The sequence below is a fragment of the Ostrinia furnacalis genome, unplaced genomic scaffold (genome assembly GCF_004193835.3).
Source record: "Ostrinia furnacalis isolate ACB-3 unplaced genomic scaffold, ASM419383v2 OfSCF4889, whole genome shotgun sequence".
Taxonomy (NCBI): Eukaryota; Metazoa; Arthropoda; class Insecta; order Lepidoptera; family Crambidae; genus Ostrinia; species Ostrinia furnacalis.
The window spans coordinates 200,264-215,027 of NW_021135128.1; the positions used below are offsets into that span (position 1 = coordinate 200,264).

A 14,764-nucleotide genomic window follows, 5' to 3' on the forward strand; every position below is an offset into this window, starting at 1 on the left:
TCTAATCTAAGAGGACTTTTTAGCGTCCAACGCCATAGCTTATTGCGTTTATGAGCGATAGAGACGGGTGATTACAATCTCATAATCTAAAGACAAAATAAATACAAAGATACAATCATAAGAAATATTTGCTGTTCATATGCCGTCTCTGAGCTTCTGTATAAGGCCTATAGTGAGAGGCCACGTTTCCGAGCCATACCTAAGTTATCACTGGTAACACACATTTCTCACTATAGGCCTTATACAGAAGCTCAAAGTTGCACAGCGTGCTATGGAGAGGGCTATGCTTGGTGTTTCTTTGCGAGATCGAATCAGAAATGAGGAGATCCGTAAACGAACCAAAGTCGCTGACATAGCCCGACGTATTAGCAAGCTGAAGTGGCAATGGGCAGGGCACATAGTACGCAGAACTGACGGCCGATGGGGCAGAAAGGTTCTGGAATGGAGGCCGCGTACCGGAAAACGCAGCGTGGGACGTCCACCCACAAGGTGGACCGACGACATCGTAAAGTATTTATTTTTATGTGTGCAATAAAGATTTTAAATAAATAAATAAAGGTAGCAGGGAAGCGCTGGACGCAGGCCGCTACCAATCGATCAACATGGAAAGCATTGGGGAGGCCTATGTTCAGCAGTGGACGTCCTGTGGCTGAAATGATGACATGCCGTCTCTATGACAGGTAGCGTACAAACAGAGTAAATACCTACAAATGAGTAGGTCATCTTCATAGAAACGCAACGAGCGCGGTTTGTATGTGAGCGCGCGCCAATACGTATGCGGCGCGCACGCACGCACTGACAAAATTCAGCGCACCTCACCCCGCTCGGGCGTTTCTATGAAGATGACCTACTCATTTGTATTTACTCTGATACAAACAACATTCGTTGTCTAGTAGACACACGTGCCGACTCGCGTCCCTCGCTAACCGGCGTGATTAATGCCGTCACTCTCAAGGTAACCAACAGGCGCTGTACTAATTTAATCAGCGGACATCTTGTGCGCTCCCTCATGAAAATTAATGCGGGCCGAATAGTGGTCGGCCGCCTCAATAACCACGGGCAGATTATTTTCCCGCCAATTAGAGCTCTCGCGTCGGAATGGGCTGTATTAATTCGATGTCATATTAGTGAAAACATTTTCTGGTTGTTTTGTTAATTAGTTAGCTAGTGTTTTGGAGGGGCTTGTAAATGAAACCAAAATTGAATAGCTTCTGTTTTGAATGCTCCTATAGGGTTTCGGAGTTTATGAAACACATTATGTACGATAATTATGTTAGAATGTTTTGATCCTGTATTTTGTAGTCTGCTATGCAATTATTAATAACCATTTCTTAGTGCTTTATAACGTTTGAGCTCCGAGTCAGCGTTATTTTATGAATAAAATAAAGGTTAAAATTCTATACAAATATTCTATCTTANATCAAATTCAATTTAACCTCATCTTACGGTACGTCTAATCAAAGTATTATAGCGTTTCCAAGGCCTCCGTCCTTGCGCTAAACGGTCCTTTGAATTCAACTTGAAATAGGTATATCTTGTGCAATTTTTCAGAGGGCCCCGAGAGACAATAAATAAGACACTCCCCTGATAAGGCACCTCGGGAGGTCTTTAGTGCATTTACAGATATTTACTCCATTACTTGAGATGGCCATTGGTTGATCTACTAGTTATCTTTAACTAATAATATTATATTTAACTTGAACATGTAGCATACATTTTTGCCATGTAAAATATTTCAAATTATAGAAGTATTTTTATGAATTACCATAATACTAGAAGTCCTAATTTAAATTTTAATATATATCATGAGTAAGCCAATAATTGACCAAAAGTAACAGTATAATTATTACAGCAAAAGATTTTCTACCGCGGGTGAAGCCGCGGGCAAAAGCTAGTTCTAAATAATGTCAGCACTTTGGCAATAATTAATCAAGTTAAGCACTGTAAATGCGCAAATTGCGCAATAACAGAACTTACTAAAAGCCGCCATACTTCCTAATTACATCTAAGACAAAGCCTGTAGTTGGAACTCAGTAAAAGCTGTCGTGCTTCATAATTATGGCACCGGGAGAGGCCTAGCTCGGTATCCCGGGGAAATCGTGTCATTTCAAGCCTCCATGAATGTTTAATTTTGATACCCTTGACGCATTGCAGCTGCCACACTGTAGCTGAAGAAGACCAAAACGTGTACCTATTTTCAAAGCACTATATTCCAATTCGCACAATTGCATAAAGTTTTACACTTTTGTGAGATTCCGTATATCACATTCTAATGTTTCAAATATGGGTATGTAGATAAAGGTACGAGTAGGTACATTATCCACAATGAACTGAAAATAATAATAAATGTTTCGATTTTTTATCACTAAATAATAATACTGAGCCCAAAATAAGAAGTAATGAAGGAACAAAGCATTTACCCAGCTCAGGCTTTCTGTTTCAAAGTAATAAATGGTTAGGTATTTACTATTTTATTCAAAGGCCACCCGTTCGCTTTTCATGCCTCCTACAGACATTTATTGCTTTAAATTTATAGTTTGAGGGCACATAAAAGTGTGGACTAACGATGAGCATACAATAAGAATGGTATGTTATTATTTTTGGCCTAACAAGGCCTGTTTGAAACAAGTTAATTAATTTTTTGACATTATTACAAAGAGGACAATATTCAAAAGCTCAGTTGCTTTATCACAAAGGTAAAAATACTTAATTTAAAAATCACGTCGCAACCAAAAACAAAAAATACCTTTCATGTAAAAAATTGACCTTTCATATACAAACGGAACGATTCCGGAGGTAAAAAAGGCTTGCTCGCTCCCGAAAATCACTGAACTGGACACACCCGAGTATAAACGTGTAATGAATTCCGGAAAGAGTTGTCGCCACGTTTTGATCTGAGCAGCTCCTTTGAAATGTATTAAAAATTGTCTAAAAGGCCGGAAACAATTTCCTTTAAATTAAAAATGCGTGTAAAATCGTGACTTTTATTTTCTTAGGCTTAAAATTCCACACAATAAATGGGAAAAAAGTAATAAAATATCTAAAATATCACGTTTGGAAACGAAATTTCATGATTTTGAGATAAAGAATATTAGAGTTCATTTATATTCCATTCACGACTTGTAAACTAGAAAAGTTCCAGAACTACTAACAAGTACTCATAACACACGAATACATAATATAAATGACCCTCTTATTGATTGCATCGTAATCCCTAATCCAAATCGGAACACAAAAACAAAACACAATATAAATAAGCTCTGTCCGAAATTTCCAATTTCCAGTAGGCTTAAAAACGTCAGGCCAATACTTCATCAAACAACCCGAATCCAGTCGGGAGCTGGTAATAAACAGCTTATCAAAGCGCACCTGACGGCCCCCGATAAGCCCCCGGCCCGTCGATCCGATCAAATTACCATCAGCTGATAATATTTGGGTGAAACGTCCGATTCTCGTACATTTTTAATGTTTCCATACTACAGTGTGAGGAGGTCAGCCAGTTCATTATGGTATGTCAAAGTCAAAATTTCTTTATTTGTTTAGACTATATAGTTATTTAATTTTTAGCGTTAAGAGTCGCATCTCAAACTAATTTGAAAATTATAAATAACTTGAAAAAATCGAACTGCCTAAGGCGGGAATTGAACCCACGACCTTCCGCTTGCCGGGCGACTGCTCTTCCAACTGAGCTACTTAGACACTGGATGAACCCGTCGAAATTTTCAAGTGTAATACGCTGTTACGGCCAGCGTTTTTTTTCAAGTTATTTATAATTTTCAAATTGTTTAGACTAACCAACATTTGGCAAGTGCTGAGAAGAAGCGCCGCAACAAACTCAGTCACCACTGTATGGTTGCTGGAAATGCTGTTGTTGACAAATAATGTGTAACATTCCTAACACTTGTAGTCTCAATATGGGTTCAGAAAACGAACGAAAGAATATTGGAATCTCAAGAAGATATTCATGTCTTTATTTTTACAGAGATGAATTAATCCATAAGGATCGCAACGTTTCATTTGTGTTAATCTGTGTATAAACTTTAAATAATAATTTTATCAGGACTGCGCTTACTGAATTAAAGATAACTTATTTTTCTTAATAAACAGTTTTATTGTGTGCAATAGGGTATTTGACACCACCAATCAATTGACGTACTTTTTAAAACTGTCAAAACGACACTCACCCATAGATTTTGTACGGCGATACTAGCATGTGACGTCACAATTTTATCAACTCAATGAAACTACTTTTTACAATTTTAATGCAACCAAAAATCGTAATTTACAGGTAATTAAAAATTAATTAAGTTTTTAAGACCAGAAAGAAGTGTCTTTTTAAAAAAGTTGTGGTTTAGAATTATTGGTGAATGGTGTCAAATACCCAATTATGCTGTCTGCATCATACATATTTCTTCAGTCCTGGTTGTAGTACTTTTCCTACGTCCATAATCAGGGTAAAGCATTGAACCAACGCCGGCTAAATAATGATTAGGGCCGGGCTCCATTAATCCTTTCTGTTGAAATTTTCACGCTCTATTTGAGCGGTTTAAATGGATTTACCTCTTTGTTGTAACAAGTGGTGGAGCATCCTTAAAATCTGCCTGCTATTTTGTGGGCGCTCGCAAACGTAAGCCACGCACGAGATTAGAAAGGTCAGAATATAATAAGGATAAAATACATTGTAATAGCATGTTTAATTCGTTCCATGAATTCCGAAGTGTTTGAAACAATATTGTTCAGTCTATGTTGGAATTGTACATATGTCTATGTTGGAATTGTACATATTAAACACAGTCATTATCCCATGGACTAAGTGTACTTAGTTAAAAATTATTTTTTGATTAATAAACACAATGGCACCACCATTCAATCAAAAGTGTGTTTGTCTATGGACTGAAATAAAGCGTAGGAGTAGCGAGTATGTATTCGTAATTAGCTACCAGTACAGACGTTATTTTATTCAAAGGTCTTAAATCAAACGATATTTACGCTCGTATTAGCAAAAAACTCCACCAAAGGTAAATTTTTCCGAGAACCATATCAACTTACGAGGGTTGAATTGACTTACATTATACATATTTTTAGCTTCTCAAGACTCAATAATCCTTTCTGGCTGAATAACGTAATACGTGTACTCCCATCCTATAGACGTATTCGGTTTCATTATAGTCTTTCGCTAGACTATAATGAAACCGAATCGCTTCTTACATAGGATCAGGTTATGCAGTTGCCACCTTACCACTCAGCACAGACTTGCACACCTCACTCACTTACACACTGATAATTTCACTCACTCACTCTCACTCACTCACTCTTACACACTCACACTCACTCTCACACAATAACACGTTCATTCGTTTGTACTCTAATTGTTATGACTGTAACACTGTTTTAAACTAAATTTAAGACTTCTTTTTCTTGTCTTAAAAGTTTTGGTTTTGTTTTAAAAGACTAACCAATCGGACCAAGTCATTGTATTTAAATCTTAGTTGAGGAATCACTGGCTACTAAAATACAGGTTGTAACCTAGTTTAGTAGTCATGGGACCCCCGATTATCATGCCACTTTTTGTAACTTTTGCATAGTAATACATGCATAATGTAACTTTTGGTTTAAATAAACGTTTTTATTATTATTATTATTTATTATTATATACGAATATCCTCAGTTCCTAGAAATATTCGAGAACAATATTCGCCTCCCGCATGGCAGTCGGCACTCGCAGGTAAGTGTCCTAAACACTTCTACACGCCGTAATAAGGCACATCTTCCCGAAGGAGCCCGCGCCCGTGTTGTGAATATAAATGTACTGAAAATGTACTTACAGCTTTTACATTTGTAAGACAAAACTGATTTTGGGAATTGAAAGATTTTATAGCAGTTGCCGGACTTGAACGCGAGCTGTTTTTGGTTCGAATCCTGTCAAATCCTGGGTAAATGTAGCTCTAAAATGGTCAAGTACAAAAACCTGGTTATCATTAAACCACTCTATTTTTTTTAACACAATCTCGGCTAGGTATTAATTTAAGTCAAAATATTATGCATAGAGCTTAAATTACACGTACTCGTATGATTATAGAAAAGCAAAGTTTTATTTCTCACATTTATATTTTATTTACTGGAAACAGAAACTATCTTGTTTTCCCGGTAAATATGAGAAAATAATCAGTTGAAACGCCCTTAAGTGCAGCACACACGGCGCTTACGCTCATGGAGCTCTCAACACTCCTTACATTTAAAATTCCCTCTCGACGGAAAACTAAAATTTGTTTCGCGTTGACCTCATTTCATAATTATTTCCAGAGCTTTGCGAAATCTTATTAAAGTAAAAAGCATTTTTAATTTCAGGACAAGAGATGTTTAATAACGTACACAAGTTTATTTTGTGCTAAACTAATTTGCTTAATCATTACTCTGCTCTAGATTTTGCGATTATGGCGGTACGAAATTTCATTACGGTAGTTTGGAGTTATGAAATGAGTCGTACGTGCGCTTACGCCTGTTTTACGCCTGTTTGCTTAATGTCGGGACTCAAAACTGGGTTATAAACAAACATAGTATAATAAGCAATCCATAAGTAGTACTAATGCGTAAGCTAGCTTTCTTGGTTGATACTCTAAGGCCCAGAACACACGGTGAAACGCAACTGCAACGAAACTGCAACTTCTAGTAACTATTGAGCTGTATCTAAGTTTCTGCCATAGCGTCCGTTGAGAGACCACACATAACGCGACCAGTTTGAAACCGATTTGAACTGGTCAATCTGGTCGCGTCATGTGTGGTCTCTCAACAGACGCTATGGCAGAATATGTTCTGTGCCTAAGAATGCTTACTAGAAGAATCGAATTTTGGGCATGTGGGGTGGCTTTGTAAGTGTTTAAATAGTTTCGTTGCTCATGCCTAAACTTGGTAACCTATTTTTAAACTGCCTTCTCACAACATCAAACGTTTAACCACAGTACAATATCCGAACAATTTGAAAAGCCAGCGGCGGCAGTCCATAAGAATGCGGGTGCATGTATGCGCGGCGCGCGGTCACAAAGGCCGCTGCGCTTTGAGGCGGGCGCGGGGCCGCCCAGCTATGCTGCCCACATAACTTGGATCGCTTTGTTAGATACAAGCGTTTTTACAATGTTAATAAGTTTACCACATCACTAGTCGATGTACAGAGCTCTAACCAACTCGCGGCGCTTAAATTTCACAAGGTAAAGCGATGTTTTTGTGCTCATTCATTTACAACGTAGAGCGAAGAATGTGAAGGGTAAACTTAAAAAAATACAAGACAACACTGATCTTAAAATCCTGACTATATTTTTTCATTTTACGTACTTTTTATTAAAAAAAAGTCCGTAAAAATAATTACTAGTAGTATTAGATAGGTATTCTGTTGCTTTTTTAAAAGATTAAGTATCTTTTTCATTATTTTCGTTACTTTAGGCTTTTTCATTATTTTCGGAGAAAAGATTTTAAGTGAGCTTCTGATATTTATTTTAGGTATTTTGGCAATAAGCTCGTTCATTCCAGACAGAGGCAGTATCGCGGGGAATGTTGTTGAGTTATGTATCTCAAGTGCGCGGCCTCAACGCAAGGACTGGGCTGGGCACTGGCACGTCAGGCCTGCGAGTTATGTCGGCCAATAACACTGACCGATACAGGGTGAATCATTGATTATTGTTTAGGAATTACAATAAAAAGTTTACTTATTTCTTGTGACTTATGTCGCACTCTAATTATAAATTTTCCAAGCTTGAAAATATTATCTCCAATGTTCTTTTTTGTTTGTTCACTAATAAAGAATTACAAAATGACAAAAACAGTTTCGTTCTAAGAAACCCAAACCAAAACAGACTTACGAGAGATTATAGGCTCATAATAATTACGAAAGTAAGAAAATACTTTTTTCAGATATATTAAAGTAGGTTCTTACTATTAAAGAAATATTAAATTAAAATTGTTTATGTCTTCATTATAAGTAGATTATAGAATCTGTGTTTTTGTATCAACATTACTTCCCAGTATCCTTATTTGTTTAACTTTAATTAAAGTTTGTTACACGCGCCAACGAGACTCCCACGGTACAAGCAAATAAATATTAGGTACTCTACTATGGTACAAGTTTGTAAGCATAAACCGTAAGATTATTTTCAAATCATACAATCTAATAATGCCCTTTCACAAAAACGTAATAATGTTTTCTTTAATCTCCTTTATCCAACAATCCAGATCCCCATACCATATTCCCTATACTATTCCTTCCGCCGAATACGAGGTTATCAAAAACTCTTTATAAGATTTCATATTATATTCCCGGTCCGCACCAAATGGAATTATTCCTAGAACAAACTTTCGTGCGTCCATTCTCATTGTAACTTATAACAAATCCGGTGGTCCGTCGGGAGGTTAAAATAAATAAGCCCCACTAAAAGAGGGACGGTGGAACTTTTGGAGCCGGCAAGTTATTTACGTGCCCTTAAAGTCTGGGCGGTTTGTGGCGTTTGAGTCTCGTTGCGGTCACTGGGAGAACAAGGGGTTACTTTGGGGCCAACTGTTTTTTTTCTTGTAATAACTTTCAGTTACTTAGTTCATTTCAATATTGTTTTAGTAATACCATAGAACGCCGCAGAACATTAACTTTTTTCGTCCTACATTTCGAATCCCTTATTTGAATTGTCATCCTTTCCGATACTAGGTATATTAATAAGAACAAAAACTATCAATAAGCACCAATAAGATGCCAAATACTGCGCATGTCAATCAAGATGAATAACGAAACCTCGAGGCTAATAAAACAGACGTAAAGCTTTATTTTCTTTGCATCGTAGACAGTTTTATAACAAATACACCCAATATTATATTCCGGATCACCTGCGCCTTATCCTCCTTATCTATATCACTTCTGACCGAAATATTTTCCCTATCAGTCGTGGAAGGCAAAGGTGATGCCCTGTACGGTTTCTTGCATTGACTGCGGTTCGCAAAAAGGTTCATGTTGATCGACTGCCATAATACATTTTCTGTTGAAAGAGAATCGAACGATTTTGAGATAGGTTTTTGGTCTGAGTAAAGTGCTTGGCAAATGAAGACAGACAGTTTACCTGGCAAATATTATTACTATAAGATACATAACAGAATAATTAGTATTTGATATTTATAAGTACCCTCGCCCAGAACTTATGTTTTTCCATTTCCATTGTTTATTTTGCGACAACTTAGCAACAGCCACGTTGTCAAACTTTACGATAGGAATCTGATCTACGAGTAGCTTAATTGGCAACGTAGTGATTAGGTATTTGCTATAGAAACATGTTGTTTTCAACTACATAGTTATAACAAACTAGCTTTATTCAGTCTTTTTTTCGATAAAATAACGGATTTTCTCGAACAAAGCGAATAAAACTTTGCAAATTGCGTATAAACGAATAAGGAGAGACAGAAAAAGACTCTACTTTATCAAACGATCCATCTCCCGTTAAGCTGACAAACAGATGTTAACAACTAAAAAAGTGCTTCCCATGTTGAAATATGAAAATTGGAGCTATAATCCGGCTTTGCAGCCCTTCAGCATAATGGAAGCTCCTCCATTCCCGGCAAATATACTTATTCAATTGAAAATTGTCGAAAAATAATATTTGGCTAGACAAAATAATGGTTTAGTTATGTAATAGAATATGTTGAAGCCCACGGACTTGTAGCTTGTGTTGGCTATGTTCATTATTATCATAGGTGCATTAAGAATACATTATATGTCACACATCGTTTTTTTTTAATATGAGCTTTCGAAAAAGTGCTAACGTAACTAATTATGATCAATACTAGTAAAACAAAATGTATTTTAAGTACCTATTAAATTGCATTGCCATTGTTTTTTTTTAGACATTACATTAAACCCTACTTAGGAAAGCTTTTTAGTTAGTTACCGGTTAAGTTTCGCGACAAGCTGAAGTTAAGTTCGCGAACCACCAGACTAGACAGACATCATCAAATAAATACTGAACGTTAAATAAGGTTCAGTAAATATTACATACATTACCATAATCATTATGTTAATTAGGTAGGTACAATAAAATGTTGGCTATCCTCTTATTTTCTGTTCCGCTCGTGTAATTTGCGGTTTGTAAAGTAGGTACCTACTATATACATCTTGATCATCATGACAATAATATAAATCAGAAATGTGAGACGATCTGAAAAATTATTGTAATTAAAGTTTGAGGAATTGAAATATATCCATGCAGAGGAGAACAAATAAAAAGTCACGAAGAATAAGTCATCCGTTATGTATCTTGTCTAAACCAAAACCAGAAATGCAAACTGCACAGAACGAAATGCATGTTTAATTTCATTATCGTCTTACTCGCACAAGACATCACTAATGACGCGCAGATGCTTTTAATGGCTCGCTGTATCACCCCGGATGGAATCAAACCTCCAAACTGATGTTGAGATTTCATTTGTTATAGTTTTTCATTGTTTCGTGCTTTTGGATCAAGTCAGAATTCTTGGAATATTCCGTTTATTTCGGTACTCGTAAAAGCCTACGAATAATAAAAACATCAACTTTTGCTGATGAGGCATTAGATCAACAATAAAATTAGTCTTGTGACATTCATAATACTATATTCAAGTATTAATACCGAGGGTGTCATGAATTTATTGCTGGAGGAATTAAACAACAACAAAAAACAGTTTATATTATCGGAGGATTGATGGGAGACATTTATTTTTATTTCACATTTTTCGATTTCACGAATCTCATTTATTCCTTTCGATGTCCGTTTCATAAAGCGATCGACTCGGAATATACCTACTCGAATGCCTATATTGCGTACGCGATTGTATTTTGGCGAGCGGAAGAGACTGAAAAACGGGAAATATCAATGCCAACAGAAATACGTTATTGCGATCAGTTTCAATCTAAAATTGGCCGTATCTGAATATAAATTAGGAAAGAACTCGATTGGCACATCAAACAGTTATTCACGTCTTGTCATAAATGAAATAATTTTCGATACGATGTTATTTTGACGGAAATCGAACCGAGTATTTTTAATCTGCTCGTCCAGTGAATAAATATGCAACTCAAAAATGTTATTTACCTGTTGGAAAATCACTAGGTATCTGCATTTTATACAGTCTCATAGAATTATGATTAATAAACGCTCAGTTTAAATTTACGTCAGATTATAGCACAAAAAAACTAACATAGACCTACACTCAGATTGAAAGAACAATTAGAGCAGATTTTAGTTGTATTTAAGAATGACTTACTTGCTACCTAAAACGCTTTAGGCTTTTTAAGAGCTTTCTTAGAAACTTTTAAGTGATTATTGTAAGATTAGTGAGTGATAATAGCATTTAACAAGCCTACGCATTTCCATTGTGAAAAAAAAATCTAATTCCAATTTACAATTTATTAACAGCGACATCCATATGACTACGGAACCGTGCATCCTCGTGTCAATCTCTATATGTGTACATTTTTTATCTCTTAATTTACGGGTGAAGGAAATCAACACGCTTTTTCCACGGGGGCAGGTGGATGTCCGTTTGTATGAATAATTGAACGTCGGTCAAAGTCGGGCGGGGACTAAAATATAGGGTTTCTGACAGTCTTTATGTTCTAGGCTTTAGCTAAAGATAACGATAGTATTTAGTCGTGATGTGTCGGGAACAAACGTATCAATGTTCAGAAAGTTCGAAGCCTTTGGACTGATGTATTGCTTAGTCATCGAGCTTAATTACATGGCGAAGGCATGCAGGTTATTTTTCAAAGCTACTTATTTGTGATTGTGATTTTAGGTGTGTGGGTGTTTTTCATAAAAAAATCATTGAGATAGATAATTACGTGGGCGGGATGTAGGCGACGTTTCATGGTACAGTATGGTAAAATAAGAAATCAGATACACATATTTCATCTCAAAGGATTTGGATCCACACATGAAACGTGTCATAAATAAATTCANAAGCGGTTTAGATTTTACATACAAAAGGATTTTACCGCTAATTCCCGTTCCCGTGGGAATTCCTAAGTATCCTATAACCTGCCCAGGAGTATGAAGAATAATTGTACCAAGTTTCGTTAAAATCCGTTGAGTAGTTTTTGTTTCTATAAGGAACATACAGACAGACAGACAGACAGACAGACAGACAGACAGACAGACAGACAGACAGACAAAAATTTTACTGATTGCATTTTTGGCATCAGTATCGATCACTAATCACCCCCTGATAGTTATTTTGAAAATATATTTCATGTACAGAATTGACCTCTCTACAGATTTATTATAAGTATAGATTTTGAGTGTTCAAATAGTCAGTTGTTTAACGAGACGTGTAAAAGCTCACATTTTCGTCACGAATGGCGATTCGACTATGCTGGCCAGTTTCCCTAATTAAACTAAAGACTTTTGGAAAAAAAGTGGCTGTTTACTATTAAGAATTAACCATTCTACATTTCTCTAGTGACGTTTCTGTCATATAATCGGATATTTCGGAAAAATAGGCGACCGTAAGTTTCAAAGTGTTCCGAGCGCATGGGACTTTTGTTGGAATTGGTTCATCTTAAATCACCTCCATAGTCGATAGCTGTTTATTTTCAGGATCATTATGCATAGATCCTTAATTCGTCAACTGTCACAATTTTAAAAACGGCTTTTAAAGCTTTTTAAACGTATTTATCAAACATTTCCAAGGACTAAACGACACAAGCGTCCTATTGAGCGTTTGAAAAATTTTGTGACATCCAGCGAGAAAAAAACGTATTAACCATAATATGGTAATACAATATTTTATTACTGCTGGTGGAATTAATGCCTAGGATTATCTCAATCCTACGATATATCACATGACAAGGTTTCTCTTCCATTTTTCTGACAACATCAATGTTTTCCGCCACTATTAGTCATTTTGGACGACTTTCGCAAAGTTCACTGGTGAGACAATGACATACAATATTATACTTCTTAAACTAGCGTTTTACAATAGTAAAGGACAGATCTTTATCACCAAAAGTGAAATTTGGCTGACCGCTTCAGTTTTGTATTGATTAACCACGTCGAAAGTCATAATAAATCTTCGCGCGTAAATTTCCGCAAGTCAATTCCATGTTTTTGTAGTCAAGATAATTTTCAATTCAATGTTAATAATACAAAACGTGCTCAAATGATAAAAAGTTTTGAATAAGGTTGTAGTCAAAAATGTCAAACTTTTCATTAAAAGTATCAGTTATCGTCTAACAACACGTTATGTTGTCGAGGCTCACAACTTAAATAGTGCCCTAGTAAATAAATTCAAGCAAGAAGAAATTGTTTCGAGATAACTTATTATGTTGTATAAATACACTTTCTGGTAGTCAGATGTAAGATCCGCCTAGTCGGGAGTCTAATCTACTAACTGGATCTTAAATGCGTGACATTTTTACAGTTTAACAGCCAATTTACATACATACGAAAGCACACTAAATACTGTGATATTTTGTGACACTATACGGCCTAAGTATGTAGCAAAATTGCATAGCCTAATGTGCTGTCCACTGAATTATAATATTACATAATAATTTCTATGATTAAAATCATCATCATCATCATCATTTCAGCCATAGGAAGTCCACTGCTGAACATAGGCCTCCCCTAATGCTTTCCACGTTGATCGATTGGTATTGAAATATCTCAATTATATTATAGCAGCCCAACTATCGCCCTGCCACTGAAACGAGTGGATTCAATCCACATTTGGCACGCGGCAGGTGAGTGAGCAATTTAAAATGAATGATTGACGGACTATCAGTCACTGTCAATGTTTTATCTATCGGATAGAGTGGCACTCGTGATCAAAATATAATTATTCCAAATACACAGAATTTATATGAACAAATGCATATTTTTATTCTAAATTGTGGCAGATTTGCTTGCACATTTTTCAATCGTGTCAACACATATAAAATGCTAACAAACCAAAAATATTGCATAGGTACCTATTCTTTCCTTAAATCACTTAACTTTCTTTTCTACAGTGAATACTAAAGAGCTTTTTAAAATACACCAGCTTTTACTTGCTTTACCTACTTTTAAATGCCATAATTTTGCTATCAATCATAACTTTGCTAAAAGGCGAAAGTTTTTTCTATTATTAATGTGACTAAATTGAAATAATTATTGAAACATAAAGTTAATCGCTCAAATAATACCTCTACTTAAAAAATACTAACTTGGTCCACAGACAACAAAAAGAACCTCCTCAACATTTAATCAATAAAAAATGTGCAAAAGAAACAGTGCGGCTTTTAAATTAATTGAAAATAGGTACGAGTATGTCGAAAACAAAACGGCGAGTCACGTGATTGACGCTTGCGAGAGTAAAGGGGGGAGAAGGGTGGGTGATTAATTCGTTTAATTAAAAGTACGGCCATCGTGAATGTGTGCCGTATTTAGAATAAAAATGATTCTATCGTGGGTTCAATTCCCGCCTTAGGCAGTTCGATTTTTTCAAGTTATTTATAATTTTCAGATTCTATTGAACTTTCTGATGGGCGAGTTATATTTATGGTGAAAATTTTAAAGGAGACTAAAAAAGGTCCCTTACCTCTGTTTAAATTTAATTATGTATTTTAATTTCTTAATAAAAGTAACCAGTTTGGCTCTTGTTAAACTAAGAGTACACACACACATAATAACATAGGCATGTGGTATAACATTCGCGATACTAGAGTCTTCTAGATGTTGCCCGCAGCTTTGCATGCGCATCCATCTGTGTACTTATATCAGGA

General features: G+C 35.9%; 1 protein-coding gene across 1 annotated transcript in view; it reads right to left on the reverse strand.

The window, feature by feature from the left end:
- LOC114360101 (protein O-mannosyl-transferase TMTC1) overlaps nucleotides 1–14,764 on the reverse strand; it is a 194,570-nt gene that overhangs the window by 105,511 nt on the left and 74,295 nt on the right. The window lies entirely within an intron of this gene.